At 39.1% G+C, this 14,001-nt stretch overlaps 1 long non-coding RNA gene across 1 annotated transcript; it reads right to left on the bottom strand.

Annotated features, from left to right (window-relative positions):
• Positions 1-4,304: 4,304 nt before the first annotated feature.
• On the bottom strand, positions 4,305-13,697 carry LOC140524194 (uncharacterized). Its single transcript, XR_011973598.1, has 3 exons — positions 12,159-13,697; positions 4,925-5,042; positions 4,305-4,820 (listed from the first exon to the last, which is right to left on the bottom strand). It is a non-coding gene; the product is annotated as an uncharacterized lncRNA (long non-coding RNA).
• Positions 13,698-14,001: the final 304 nt, after the last annotated feature.

Genomic DNA, 14,001 nt, shown 5'->3' with positions numbered 1-14,001 from the left:
CAGGCAGGATTTGAATTAGGATCTCCTGACTCCAACTACTTAAGACCATCAGGAAAAACAAATGACCTCCAGTTTTTTTATTTAATTCATTTTGTGACTCTTGAAGATATTAGCGTTCTGTAGGATACTTCTCTTTTCTTCTGCTACTTCTTCATCAGTTATACCCTTCTAGTTGCTCAAATGTATTTACCTTTCTAGGTTGCTCTTGTCTTCTGTGTTGGTCATTCAAAGCATCTAATCAGCTCTGTCCTTTTCATCAGCAGCCCTAGTCAAAGCTTTGTTGTACTTGCTTATTTGCTGATCCAAGCACTGGGCACTCTGTCTCCCATCTGTGTGCCCTTGTACAAACTGTTCCTCAAGCTTGGAATGGATCCCTTCTTCACCTTTGCCTCTCACTGTCTGAGGTAGTGTCTGAGGCAGGATTTGAACTCAGTTTCTTTTAAGTCCAAAGTCAAGCACCCTATCCACTTTGTCACCTAGCTACCTGCAACAGAGGAAGGAGAGGCAATGGAGATAGACTGAGAGAGATTGTCTTTATTTGGTTACATTGCTACATTTCTGGAGAAACAATAAATTTACTCTGGGCTGGTAGTATGATGTAATAAGAGGCCTTTGGAAGAGCTACCACCACCCTACATATCTACAACCGGCTCTATTTTACCTTTTCATTCCCAATAGTTTCCACCTATAAAATGGAGGGTTATCCTTTTTTCAAATTAGGAATCATCCTCACAAGTCTATATGGAGGATGAACATTTATAGTCTGAAGCTAAGAAGCATGGCAGAATTCTGGGATGCATGCAGAAAAGTTAGTCTTATAGTCAAGTATGTCCAAGTCTTACCTGCCAGACACACCAGGCTTATTGCCATAGAGATGAACTCCAACATCCCTTCCAGCTCTGTGCCTGACACCTACTAGGTGCTAAATAAATGTGTGTTGACTGCTGGATTGTTGACATTCTTTGATGGATCACAGGAGCATTTTGAGAACATGAGAGATGAAGTAATTGGGGCAGAGTTATGAACAAGTCAAAGGCAAGCAGCACACATCAGTGCTCCCAAGATCCCATTTGTGTTCAACTTCTCTGGCCTTTGAAGAGAGCTGAGTATTTCAATATGCTGTTTTCTCTGCTCTTATTCCATCCTTGTGTCAATTTTCAGTACAAGAACTCTAAGAGCAGGCATGGCTTGGAAATAGAAGGAAAACATCACACAACGTCTTCATGTTCCCCACACACGTTCATGTTCCCCACGCAAGGAGGGAAGGCGTCCCTCCTTATATCATGGACCATCCCAGCAAAACCAGTTCCATCAGTAACATTTAAGTATTTTACCTGTACAAGGCATAATCCCCTATAATTACCAGTAGACATTCGAGAACAGCCTGTTCATAGACTTCCTTTTTTCTCTGAGCTCTGCATGTGGATGCTGCTTTGGCAACACACATGTTCTCCCCTTTGGGTAATGGGCTCAGCCATTTTACTGCTGGGGTTTGCATGTGTTTGCCTGTGAGGAAGAATGGATTTTCATTAAGACTGACACATTTCAGGAGGAGACAACAGCCAACTCTCAAACATCAACAAAAAAAGCTATTGCCCAAACAGTGGCTGTGACCTATTTTTCAATATTGTTTAGTGACTGAAGTACTTATACGTAGCACCACATTATTGAAAAGGTAATAAATTATAGCTCAGGTAAAGGTGGACTAAATGACCTTGCAGACGCTCATTAGTTCAGAATTGTACAGCACTTTAAAGTTTGCAAAACACTTTAAATATATCCTTTGATCATCACTACTCTGGGAAGCAGATGCTATTATTATCTGCCTTCTACAGAGGAGCAGGTAGGTGGTACAGTAGATAGAGAGCCAGGCCAGGAATCAGGAAGATCTGAGTTCAAATTTGACCTCAGATATTTACCAACTGTGTGACCACGAGCAAGTCACTTAACCCTGTTCACCTCAGTTTCCTTATCTAGAAAATGAGCTAGAGAAGGAAATGGCAAACCACTCCAGCATCTTTGCCAAGAAAACCCCAAATGGGAAGAAGAGTTGGAAATGACTGAACAACAACAAAAATAGGAACAATGAGAGATGGAAAGGACTTGATTAACCATCAGACTCTACTGATCCCTAAAAGGAATTCTTAGCCTCTGCTTGAGAGGTAACCCCTTATTGTCCAAGAAAGCCCATTTTCTTTTGGATCACTCTAAATGTGGCATTTTTTTCTGATATCCAACCTGAATTTGCCTCTTTGCAACTTTCATCCATTAGACCTGATTCTATTGTCTAGGGTTTATGAGAACAAGACTAATCCTGGGTCTAGCAATAGTCCTTCAAATACTGGAACAGTTATCACTACCCCATTAAATTTTCTACTCCCCAAGCTAAATATCCTTAGTCCTTTTATTCTCTCCTTATATAACATGAATGTAAAGCCCTTCACTAGCCTGGTTTTCTCCTTCAGTTATCTCTAACCTAATCAATGTCCTCCTTAACCTACAGCACCAGAAATGAACACAGTGCTCCAAATGTGGTTTTGTGAAAGAAGAAAACAAAGGATCAACCACCTCCTTCTTGGAAGCTATACCTCTCTTAATGTGCTCCAAGACTGTTAGTTTTCTTGTCTGCCACGGAATGTGACTGACTCATATTGAGCTTGCAGTATACTAGGACTCACAGGTGTACTTCAGATAAGCTATTGGCTAATCTCTCCCCATCCTATACGTGCATCCTGCTCTTACACCATGCTGTATAACTCCTCCAAGTACTAAAGGGGGTCAAAGAAAAGAAGGAATCTTAAAATCATGAAGTCTCAGAAAGGTCATAGAAGCGATCTTTAAAGTCACTCTCTCAGTGATTTATATAAAGGATCTATGAACTATAAGACTGCCCAAGGGCTTCCTTCCCCCCAAATTTCTCCCTTCTCAGGCTTTATATAATGCCTGAAATTCATGTGGAGTTATTCCTTTAGGTTAATAAAATGATATCTCCTAAAAATCCTCTTAAAAGGATATAACATATCCTTTTAAAAGTAACAACACTGATTTCGTTCTATAAACATTTATCAAATGCTTACAATGTGCATTCTTTTCATAATTCTATGTGATTGTAGATCATGGCAGTCACAGTCTGCCCTGGGGACAGTAATTCTCACACCAGGGAAAATCATCCAAGTAGCCAAGTATGAGTAGAATACTTTTTGAACTTATTGAACATTTAAACAGCATTCATCTCAAACACCTCAGAAGAATTAAAATTGCAGGTGCTTCAATGGGCAATGAAAATGCATGTGGTGGGTGAACTTAGGCTATGGCATGTTACCAGTGAAGATTTGCAAGGCATGAGTGGTATAGAAGACCTCATTAGGGACATCTTCACAATCACTGTAAAAGAAGGGGAGCTGAAGGGAGAATGAGGAACAGCAGAAGGACAGCTTAATCTCTGCACTGGGATCCATGAAGCTGTAATGAAAGCCCCTTCTAGCTTCTATATTTGTTGCTGATCCAACTCATATCCTATGAAATCCCCAGCATAGGAAACTCCTCATCTAGGACTAAACTATTCAGTGTGAATTGTTGATTCATTTTCCAATACAGTTTTTAGTTTAGAACTCTGAAAAGAGAAATTGAAAGCTGAAAAGAATAGTCTATCACAAGACTACAAAGAGACTTTAGAATTGTAAAAGCAAAGAAAGCCTCTCTCCTCTCTGTTTCACTTTTTCCATTTTCTTCTAACTACATCATATTAAAATATAGAATATTTCCTCCCAAAACAAGATCCTCCTTCCATACTTCAGATCCACCTGGTCCTAATTCCACCTTTTCTGATTTAGAGGAAATCAAAATATTAAATGAAGGCCCTAAAAATATCAGGGATAACGACCAAACAGGAATTCTAGAGGTTTCTTTTACTAAATTTCCTTTGGCAAAAGTTTCACAATCAGCTATAGATCAGAGGAAAACCTTTCCAAAGCCCCCTCTCAGTATCATGTAAAGGCTTATTTCATGATCCCGATGATTTTTATTCACCAATTTATCTAATTACTGAAATATTTTGATAAACAGTTATGCCAGATCTCTTTCCTTTCATTTGGTAAACTTCAGGTATCTTCTCTCTGAGACAATCATTGAGGTAAAAAAAAAAAGTCTAACAAGAAAATCATGATTCATTATTCAAGCATACTAATAATTGACAATGCTACCAAAGTTACTTAAATGGACAACTAGATCTCTTGCAAGCATTGAACCAATGAATTCTTTTACGTTGTAATTTCTGTATGTTATATAACATATCCTATGTTTCCTATAATTTTGGGTAGGGAGCTACTTGTATTAGAATAAAAATATGGCAGCATATGTGTTTCTTCATATATGTTTCTGATAGGATGCCTCATTGTTGTTTTTTTTCATTATGTCCTTCCTAAACATAAAAGGGACCCATCCTGTTCACACATCATAAATAGGATAGACATTCATAGTTTCTTCCTTGTAGAAATGTAAAAGTGTCTCTTCAAAAGTCCCAAAGCATAGATTTCAGAATGGGGATAACAAGCACCTTACCTCTCCACCAACTAAAATGTTAAAAAGTCTTAAGCAACACTGAGTCTATTATGAATCTAAATGATTAGAAATAGCATAGGCCATGGGAGTAGCTGATTTTTCTCCTGTATATGTGTCTCACAAGTGTTGATCTTTGGGCTGCTACTTACTTTCTGGATCATATTCCCAACTGTTGGCACTAACACTGGTGGGATCAGCAGTAGGTCCATCGCCAGAGACTGGCCCTCCCCTGACCCTCATAGGCCAGGCAGAATATGTTCCTGATTGGAAGTAATCAGAGACCTAGTTCAGTAAACATGTTCTTCAAAGTCATCCAACTGCAGTCCCAAATTTCATTCTAATAAATCTTACTTCAGATTCTTACCTTACGCTCTATCTCTTTGGTGTGGCTGCCCAGTCACTCTTCCTACCTCCAGGACACTCACAAATTCTTGTGCAAAAATCTTAAGAGAACCAGAAAGGTCTCTATTTAAGTTCATTTTCTGAAAGACACCAATAAGAGTCACACAAGATTAAAAAGAATGGATGAGTCACAATCTGCCCTGGGGATAGTAATTCTCATACCAGGGAAAATCATGCAAGGAGTCAAGTGTGTGTAAAATACTGTACTGATCTGTTAGACCCTGATGTAAATGCAAAGGTAACAAGTAAAATACTAATCATTTTTCTGAAGGTGATGATCATTTAATAATCTTTCTGCCATTTAGTTTTCCCATTTAAAAGTGGGGGTGATTACCACTATTACTACTACTACCACCACTAATAATAATAACTTTAATGTATATACTACTTTTAGGTTTGCAAAATAATTTATGTACAGTAAGTGTACTTTCACAACAATCTTGCGATACATTTTAAGTATTCTATCCCATTTACAAATGCTTATTGATAAACGAAAAAACAGAAAGAGTACTTATCTAGAATCACACAGTATTAGAGATAGAATTTGAATACAGAATTTCCTGAATGAGCGTTTAAACCATTGGGTTACTTAATCCTGCTTCATAAACATATATTTACATTGCGTTTTAGAGTTACAAAGCACTTTCTTGTACGCTATTTTCTTTATTTTCACAACACCCATGGGAAGTAAGTGGGGTACATATTTGTGACCTATCCCAGGACACAGTGTTTTAGTGGGACAGGAGGACCAAACTGAAGTCTGTCATCTCAGAGTTCAGGCTTCTTACCCCTCCATCAAGGTTAGATCAGGCTGATTTTCATAATCTAACATGATTTTTTTAAACATCTGTATAGTTATCTCTTTTATTTTCTGCATTTCATCAACTAGACCCATTTTTCTTTCTCTTTCCATTTATCAAATTATTTCATAATTTCTTCCTCTTTTGTTTTCTGGATTTCATAATCCTGAAATTAGTTTTACATGACTTTTACAGGTCTGAAATGTAGTAAATATGAATTTTTAAATTAAATATTAGAGCCCTTCTGTGCATATAATGTTGCATTGATCATTTCTTTATGAATCTAAGAACAATTTTTGTAGTTGTATAGCCTGGCCTAAAAAATTAAAGATACTATAAATATGTCCAAATATGGGCTACCAAGAGTTCTCAAATCCACCATGTAGTTTAAACAAAACATGTTGGATAAAGTGTTGGTCATGCTCCAAGGAAAGCTGAGTCATCTGCATCAGCATCTTCTTTTTTACTTGTTTGTTTAAATAATATTTTATTTTTCCTCAATTACATGTAAAAACAATTTTTACCATTCATTGTTTTTCCTTTAAGTTTTGAGGTCCAAACTCTATCCTTTCTTCCTTTACTTTCCCCCTCCCTGAGACAGTAAGTAATCTGTTCTCATGGCTTTGAAGTCATCTCTCTAGTCACCATGCCATGCTATGGCTGTCTCTGCCTGTAACTACAGACAGCATAGGTAACTACAGGGAAATGAGTGGAGGGTTTTTTTTGGTTGTTTGTTTTTGGCTGTGGGAAAAACACATGCCCCCAACAGCTAACACAATTCCTTTCTGTTTAGACAAAGGCAGGAATGGTTTAACAAAAAGACATCTCACCATGCCAACGCAAGCAGAGGAGGGATAAAGATCAAGTAAGAAACTGATATAGTAAAAGGAACAATGTATTGGGCATCAGAAGATCTGAGTTCAAATTCTGGCTATGCTCCTTACTACCTATGGGACCCTGGGTAAACCAATTGGCTTTTATGCACTTTGATTTTTTCTTTTGCAAAATAGCATTTGGACTATAACCTCTTAGGTTCCTTCCAGCTCTAAATTGACCTATAGACATAGAGGCATTTATTAAGCACCTATCATGTGCCAGATGGGGCAACTAGGTAGCACAATGGATTGAGTATCAACCTAGGGTCAGCAAGACTCATCTTCCTGAGTTCAAATCTAGGCTCAGACATCTACTAGCTATGTGACCATAGTCAAGTCACTTAACCCTTTTTGCCTCATTTTCCCCATCAGTAAAATGAGATGGAGAAAAAATGCCAAACTACTCCAGCATCTTTGCCAAGAAAAATACAAATGGCGTCATGAAGAGCTGGACAAGACTGGAAACAACTGAACACATATACCAAGCACTATGTCTAGTACTGGGGATACAAACACAAACATGAGTCTGTTTTTGTCTTTAAATTCCGTTGAGGGAGTGGAGGGAGATTTGCCCCAGGTAAGTACATAGATTATATAGAAAATGAAATGATAGTAACAACTAGAGGCATCAAGTAAGGTCTATTGAAGGAGGTGGAGCTTGAGATAATCCTTGGGGGATCTATGGCCTCCAAGAGAAAGATATGAGGAGGGAGAGCATTCCAGATATGGGAGATATCTCATGCAGGGGTCTAGAGGTGGTAAACATAGTGTCATATAGAGGGAATAGTTTAATTCCAAAACCTAGGAACCTATGACCCATCATCTCTAAAGTCTTTTCTAGGACCCTATGAGACATGGAAATCTACCAGGAATAATGCCTAAGGAAGCCAAGGAAAAACCAAGCATTCCTACCTTCCTCTCTCTGTTTCTCACATACCCAATCTCAAAGAGCTAAGTCCTCTCTATGAAACTTCACAGGAATACTATCCATGGGGTTTAGGAGATAAGATCTTCAGGAGAAAAGGAAAAAAATAATTTCACCATAAAAACGATTTCTGATCATTCTTTTAGAAAGGGATCCCTCTGTTTGTTGTAAGCATGACTCTCTTTTCCACTCTTAACAGAAAGTCTGCTAATACTGCGAGATACTTAAAAATAAAGGGGAGGAGTAGGTGAGAAAATGCCCTCAATTTTTCTCATGTGTTCTGCATAATATGCCTGGTATCTCAGTGTCTTTGAACAATGGAAAATTGCTTCAATATTTAAACATGCATTTGTTCTGAGGGAAACAAAATGTTCAGCATGGTCTATTGGTTGCCACAGCAACCACCTGGGCTAAAAATACAGAACCCCACTATATGAAGGAAAAGTATGTGCCAAGCAGGGAAGCAGGAGAAAATGAATCTCCTTTCCTCATGGAAAACAAGATCAGGGTGGGATTCTACAAAGGTGAGGGAGGTGTTTACTTTGTTTGATCAGAGGGTGGATCCAGAGTCAAAACTGCATCATTCTCCCATCATCCAAGCCCTGGCCAAATAAATGTACAAACACACCATGTTAGAAAAAATGCATGCAAAGTATCTTGCAACCTTTAGAACACCGTATAAACGAGAGCTATTTTTACCATTATTTTAAGTACTGAGGGGATAACAATGGGGGTAGTTGCCATAGGAACAGTTGACTGCTTTCCCCACTGCTATCTTCTCTAGCCCAGTGTATAATCACACTCTCCCTCCCTCCCCAGGAGAAATAGAAGAGATATTCATGCCAATTTTGCTCCAGTCAAGCTGGACCTTTCACTTCCTTCTTCCCCTTTCTCCATCAAAGGCATGCTTACTTCTGTTCCATCTCCACAAGGGGACAGAGACTTTAGGCAGAGACCAAGCATTATCATTGTCTGGTTGGATTGCACTGCCTTTCTTCACTATTTCCTTCCAAAATGTCCCCCTATCCCCCCTAACCTCTCTAAATCCTGCTGTCCATCCTCTGTTGATTGGTACAATATCCATCAATAACAAGCATTTAAAGTAAGGTTTTTGTGCACTGGTTTCAAGCTTTAGTTCAAATGCCCTCCTCCATGAAGTCTTCCTCCACAAACACTAACCTTTGCTACGCTATGCTAATCCTCCCTCCCTTCTGAATTCCAGTTAAACTTATTCACATAAAGCAGACCACATGGAACAAATTTAGGGAATTTCACTCACTGGAGAATAATTGTTTTCTTTTCTTGCAGTGCCACATAATCCAACAGCTAATTGTTTTTTAATAGTTTCGTGTCTTAATGTCATTGGATTTTTCTTCCCACAAACCTACACGTCCTTGAGCTTAGCACAGTGGAAAGAAGCCTAAAACAGAAGTCAGAAAACTTGGGTGGGTTTCTTTGATCTGCGACTTATTTTCTTGACCTTGAGAAACCTCTCTGAATTTCGGTTTCCTCATCTGTAAAATAAGGAGTTTGAACTAGATGACCTAATGACCTTTCAGATTTAGCATTCCACAACCAACAGTATATTCTCTACCCAGACAGATTTCAATTTTCCTAGACCATTTTCCTACATAGGCCTATGAGGCATAAAGGAATGAGGAGTGCTCAATGCCCCCATTCTGAGTACCACATTTTAGAAGCACATTGACAAGCTAGAGAAGATCCTGAGAAGGGTAACAAAAATAGGGAAAGACCCCTGGATTATTATACATGAATCAGTGGAAGCTAATAGGTTTGTCCAGCACAGAGAAAAGATTCGAGGGAGGAAGAGATAAAGCATAATAGCTACGTTCAAGTATCCAAAAGGATGTCATAAGGATAAAGGTATCAGATATGTTCTATTTGGCCCTATGTGGCAGAATCGGCATCAGCATGTAGTGGTTTCAAAGAGTCATTCTGGGGCTTCACGTAAAGAAAATGTTTCTAATAATTGGAGACACCCAGGGATGCCTCTGAAAATAGAGGTTTCCCCTTCATTGAAGGTCTTCAAACAAATACTGATAACCCCTCATAGGGTATATTGTACAGGGAATTTCTTTTCAGGTCTTGCCAATTAGGAGCCTTCTCAGTCTAATATTCTTTGTGACTCTAAGAATCACAAAATCATATTGTTTCAGATTTGGAAGGGGCCCCATAGACTCCTCCTTTAGCCAACAAAGTCATCTAGTCTTTGCTTGAAGATTTTCAGTGAAGAGGAACCTATGGTTTCCTGAGCTACCCATTCCATTCGAGGATAGCTCAGATTTGGGGCCAATATTTTGTTTAAATCAAGACTAAATTTTCTTCATTTTCAGGAACCCAAGGGTCACAGTGCTTACTCAATACTGTGTTCATGTTTAAGAAATGTAGATGAACAAGAAAAGGCAGTAGAGTAATATCTCTGGCATCTGTCCATCCAATTCTCACTCCCATCAATTGATTTTTTTTTCTGGTTTTTATCTCCATATACCTTAACTACTGCAACAATTTGAAATTCCTTCTTCCTCTCTCTCTTTCCCTTTTTCAGTTGATCCTAACCACCACTGATGGATTTATCTCCAAAATATCATTATACAATTTCTTCCTTCAATTATCTTTTACTTCCTTTTCTGCAAATATGTTGTAAGCCTTGAGTAAAATACAAGCTACCTAAAGGTAGGAACTGTATCTTTTTTGTAAAGCTTTATCTGTGAACTCCTTGGCAGCAACTCAAGAAGCTCCTCATTAAGTAATGTGATCTGTCAGAGCTCCCACAGCTCAGGGTTTTTTGTTCATCTATCAGGGTGCCTTTCACATGATAGGCACTTAATCACTATGCCCTCCATGTTCCCCCACTTGCTCTGGGAACCAAATGAAAACATTTCTACCATTGTCCTTGGAAAGTATGTGCTAATAGACTCCCCAAGGCCATACTCAAGATTCCTGTGACTTCCCAGATGGAAACACCTGTCCTTGAACACTCCTCCCTATGTGTGTTGACTTTCCGTACTAGACTATCAGGTTCTTGAGAACAGGTATTGTCTTGCTTTCATATTTGTATGCCTAGCATTTAGCATTGGCACTTAGAACATAACAAGCCCTAAATTACTGCTTTTCATGCATTCATTGAAAACCAGAGAAACGATGGAAGCTGAATGTTGAGAAAAGAGAAGTGTTCTGAGAGGCATTTGCCACAGAAATAGAAGAGAACCCCATAGACAATTAATCCAATCCATATCTGGAAAAGAGGCATATAGCATTCAATGGTAGGGTGAAAGTGCATTCTAGAAATTCACAATGGGGTATACAAATGCACGGAAGCAGGAGATGGAATTGAGAATTTGGGAAACAGATTGTAGCAGAATTTGGCTGTAATACACCATGCATTGGGATGTCACATGAAGTTGAGTTAGAAAGTAGGCTGTACCCAGACTGTGGAGAACTTAAAAGGTCAAGCTTAAGACAAAGTAAGGATTGTGGTCTAGATGCAACAGGAAACCACTACAGGATTCTGACAAGGCAAATGACATGATCAGACCTGTGACTTTTAGAAAATTATACTTGTAGGTACTCAGAGGTTATATTAGAGAGAAGAGAGAAAACATGTCAGATTCTCAATAACACCAGTCAAAGCCATCTGCATTTTCCAGCCTGGCTCCAGCAGTTATCATCCACTTGAGAAGAAAGGACCCATTGCCCCTGTTACTGCCATCACCAAATGCCACGGATAGGCAGGTAAGTCCAAGAGGCCTGGGAACAGCAGCACCTCCCCCCATACCACTGACCCTGCTTCCAGCCTACTTCTGCAGCAAGTGACTTGCCCAGAGTCATAGACCCAGGTATTAGAAGCAGAAAATGAACTACGTATTCCTGGCTTGAAAGCTGGCACCCTGTCCACTAGCCTTACTGCCTCTGCCTCTTTATTACCTTGAGCCAAGTCACTTCATTGCTTGGGCAATTGTTTCCATATCTGGCAGCTAGGTGGCACAGTAAATAGAATACTAGCCCTGGAGTCAGGAAGACCTGAGTTCAAATCTGGCTTTAGGTACTAGCCATGTGACCTTGGGCAAGTCACTTTATCCTGTTTGCTTCATTTTTTCATCTATAAAGTGAGCTAGAGAAGGAAATGGCAAACCCTTCCAGTATTTTTGCCAAGAAAACTCCAAATGAGATCACAGAGTCAGGCATGACTGAAATGACTAAACAACAATAAAAAGAGGTGATAACTCTTGCCCAATTTTCTGTGGTTATCATGAAGATTCAACAATATATGCTTTTGAAAGGGCTTTTCAAATGCTACAGGAATGTCCAGCATCATTGGAAAGACCATGGCCTTGGGGGTAGCAGTCATGAGCTCAAGCTTCAGTTCAAACACTTGCCTCTATGCGACCTTTGAGAAGCCCTTTGTATGTGTGTGTGTGTGTGTGTGTGTGTGTGTGTGTGTGTGTGTGTGTGCGCGTATGTGTGTGTGTGTGTGTCCTTCATTCCTGAAGAGGACCATGATATCAAGATGATGACATGACTTGCAGTTGACTTTGATTTGAGTGAGGGAGGGCTGTGCAGGATCACTAGACTCACCTTCTTCTCCTGAGCCATCTGGGTCCATTGGCCTGATATTCATCAGGATGACTGGAGATGGTCCAGGAGGCAATGGGAGTCCTTGGCCTTTCCAGGCTAAGGCCTTATTACATTTTCACTTTGAGTGAGATACACCCATTCAACAAATAGGCTTCTTTTAAGGAGGTGCTCAAGGGATGACCCTTTCAACCAAAAAAAAAACAACAACAAAAAAAAACAGATTGGGAGGGAAAGACCCTCAGGGTTCCTGCATAAAAGGGAAACAATTATTATTGCTTTAGTAATAATAATAGTAGCAAATTACTATTTATTTAATAAATTACTGTTTACTTGGGCAAGTATCAACTTCTCAGATCCCCCAGGCTATTCAATATAATTGCAAAGTTGTTCCTCCTAGAGCCTTTTACTATAAGATGTCCCCAATAATAATGGATTTACAGGTCAAATCCAAATTTACATTTGTATTATGAATAATTGTCACAATCCTTCATTTATAAAAGTGTAATTATCTCTTATAATTTCTGATACAGGTTCAGTCCAGTCCTCACTCATACTTTGCTGGGTCTCTCAGTGTCCTTCACAAACCAACTTCTACTATATGCCTATGAGCTGCATTTTTTTCATTATAAAAGATATATAATGTAATATACTGTCAGTCTCTTAGGGTTGGTATGAGAGGTGACCTGGCCCAGTGGAAAGGGTTAGCTTTGGAGTCAGAGATCGTGTGTTCAAATCTTACCTGAATGACCTTGGGCAAATTACTTAGCCTTTCTAGGACTATTTTTCTCATTTTTTAAAAAATGGAGGGATTGGATTAAATAGCCTCGAAGAGTTCCTTCCAGCTGTAACCAATCCTGGGTTCCATGTAAATGATATATGGATTGTGTCCTATAACAGTGAGTTGTTTTACTCCTATTTGCAAATAAGCTCAAATTTTCACCTAAACACAAATTTAATAAATGTACACTAAAGTCAACAGAAAGAAGAGGTGGAGCTGATTCCACTTCCCTGGCCCCATCTACATGGCTGCATTAGATGCTTACCTCATTCTCCAAGAAATACATGGGAGATTACCTCCTCCTCTTAAGCAGGGCAGAAGAAAGTAGCGTTTCCTCTTATTTTCCTATTTTGGGAAATCTGTTCCCAATCCCAAATACCGCTGCCTCTTGTCTGGAAGTTTCTGATTGGCAGAACCTAGGGAACCTGGGATGGGTCAGAAATGGGCTGAAAATGGATGTAAAAATCTCCTGAACCAAGAACATTTTGGGAGGAGATATCAGACATTAACCCTGGTAATCAATCCCAATTTTAGTGCATTTGCTTGGTCAAGGCAACCCTGAAAGGGCTGTCTATTAGATGAGATACCCTGTGTGTATGTGTGTGTGGGTATGTGTATATACGTATACACACGTATATACATATAATACACTTACATGTATATATGTATGTAACTTTAGTCAAGCTGTTATTTCCATGACCAAGAATAGAGAGTATTTTTCATTCCATTTATGAAACAGATGTGAGCATATGCATGCCATGTACATAGTTTTCCAGTGATATATGAAAGTCAGTGGATGCTAATAAAGTTCCTCAAGTAGATAACACAGTGTATGTACATTACTTCACATACTTTATCCTCAGTACTCAAGACTGACAGACCTGTTACAACTGTGATAGATACACTTCCCTAGCAATTAAGTTATTCCTTCCTTGCCAATTAGGCAGTTTTGAGAACAAATATTTATTCTCTTTTACTGTGGTGTCCTTATTACCGTACCTGTTTAGGGTCCTTTCAAAGTCAACCTCGCAGGGAAGGGAGGCTTATGTTTATCTTATGTCCACA

This window comes from Notamacropus eugenii, chromosome 2 (genome assembly GCF_028372415.1).
Source record: "Notamacropus eugenii isolate mMacEug1 chromosome 2, mMacEug1.pri_v2, whole genome shotgun sequence".
Taxonomy (NCBI): Eukaryota; Metazoa; Chordata; class Mammalia; order Diprotodontia; family Macropodidae; genus Notamacropus; species Notamacropus eugenii.
This window is presented reverse-complemented; position numbering and strand designations above follow the sequence as displayed.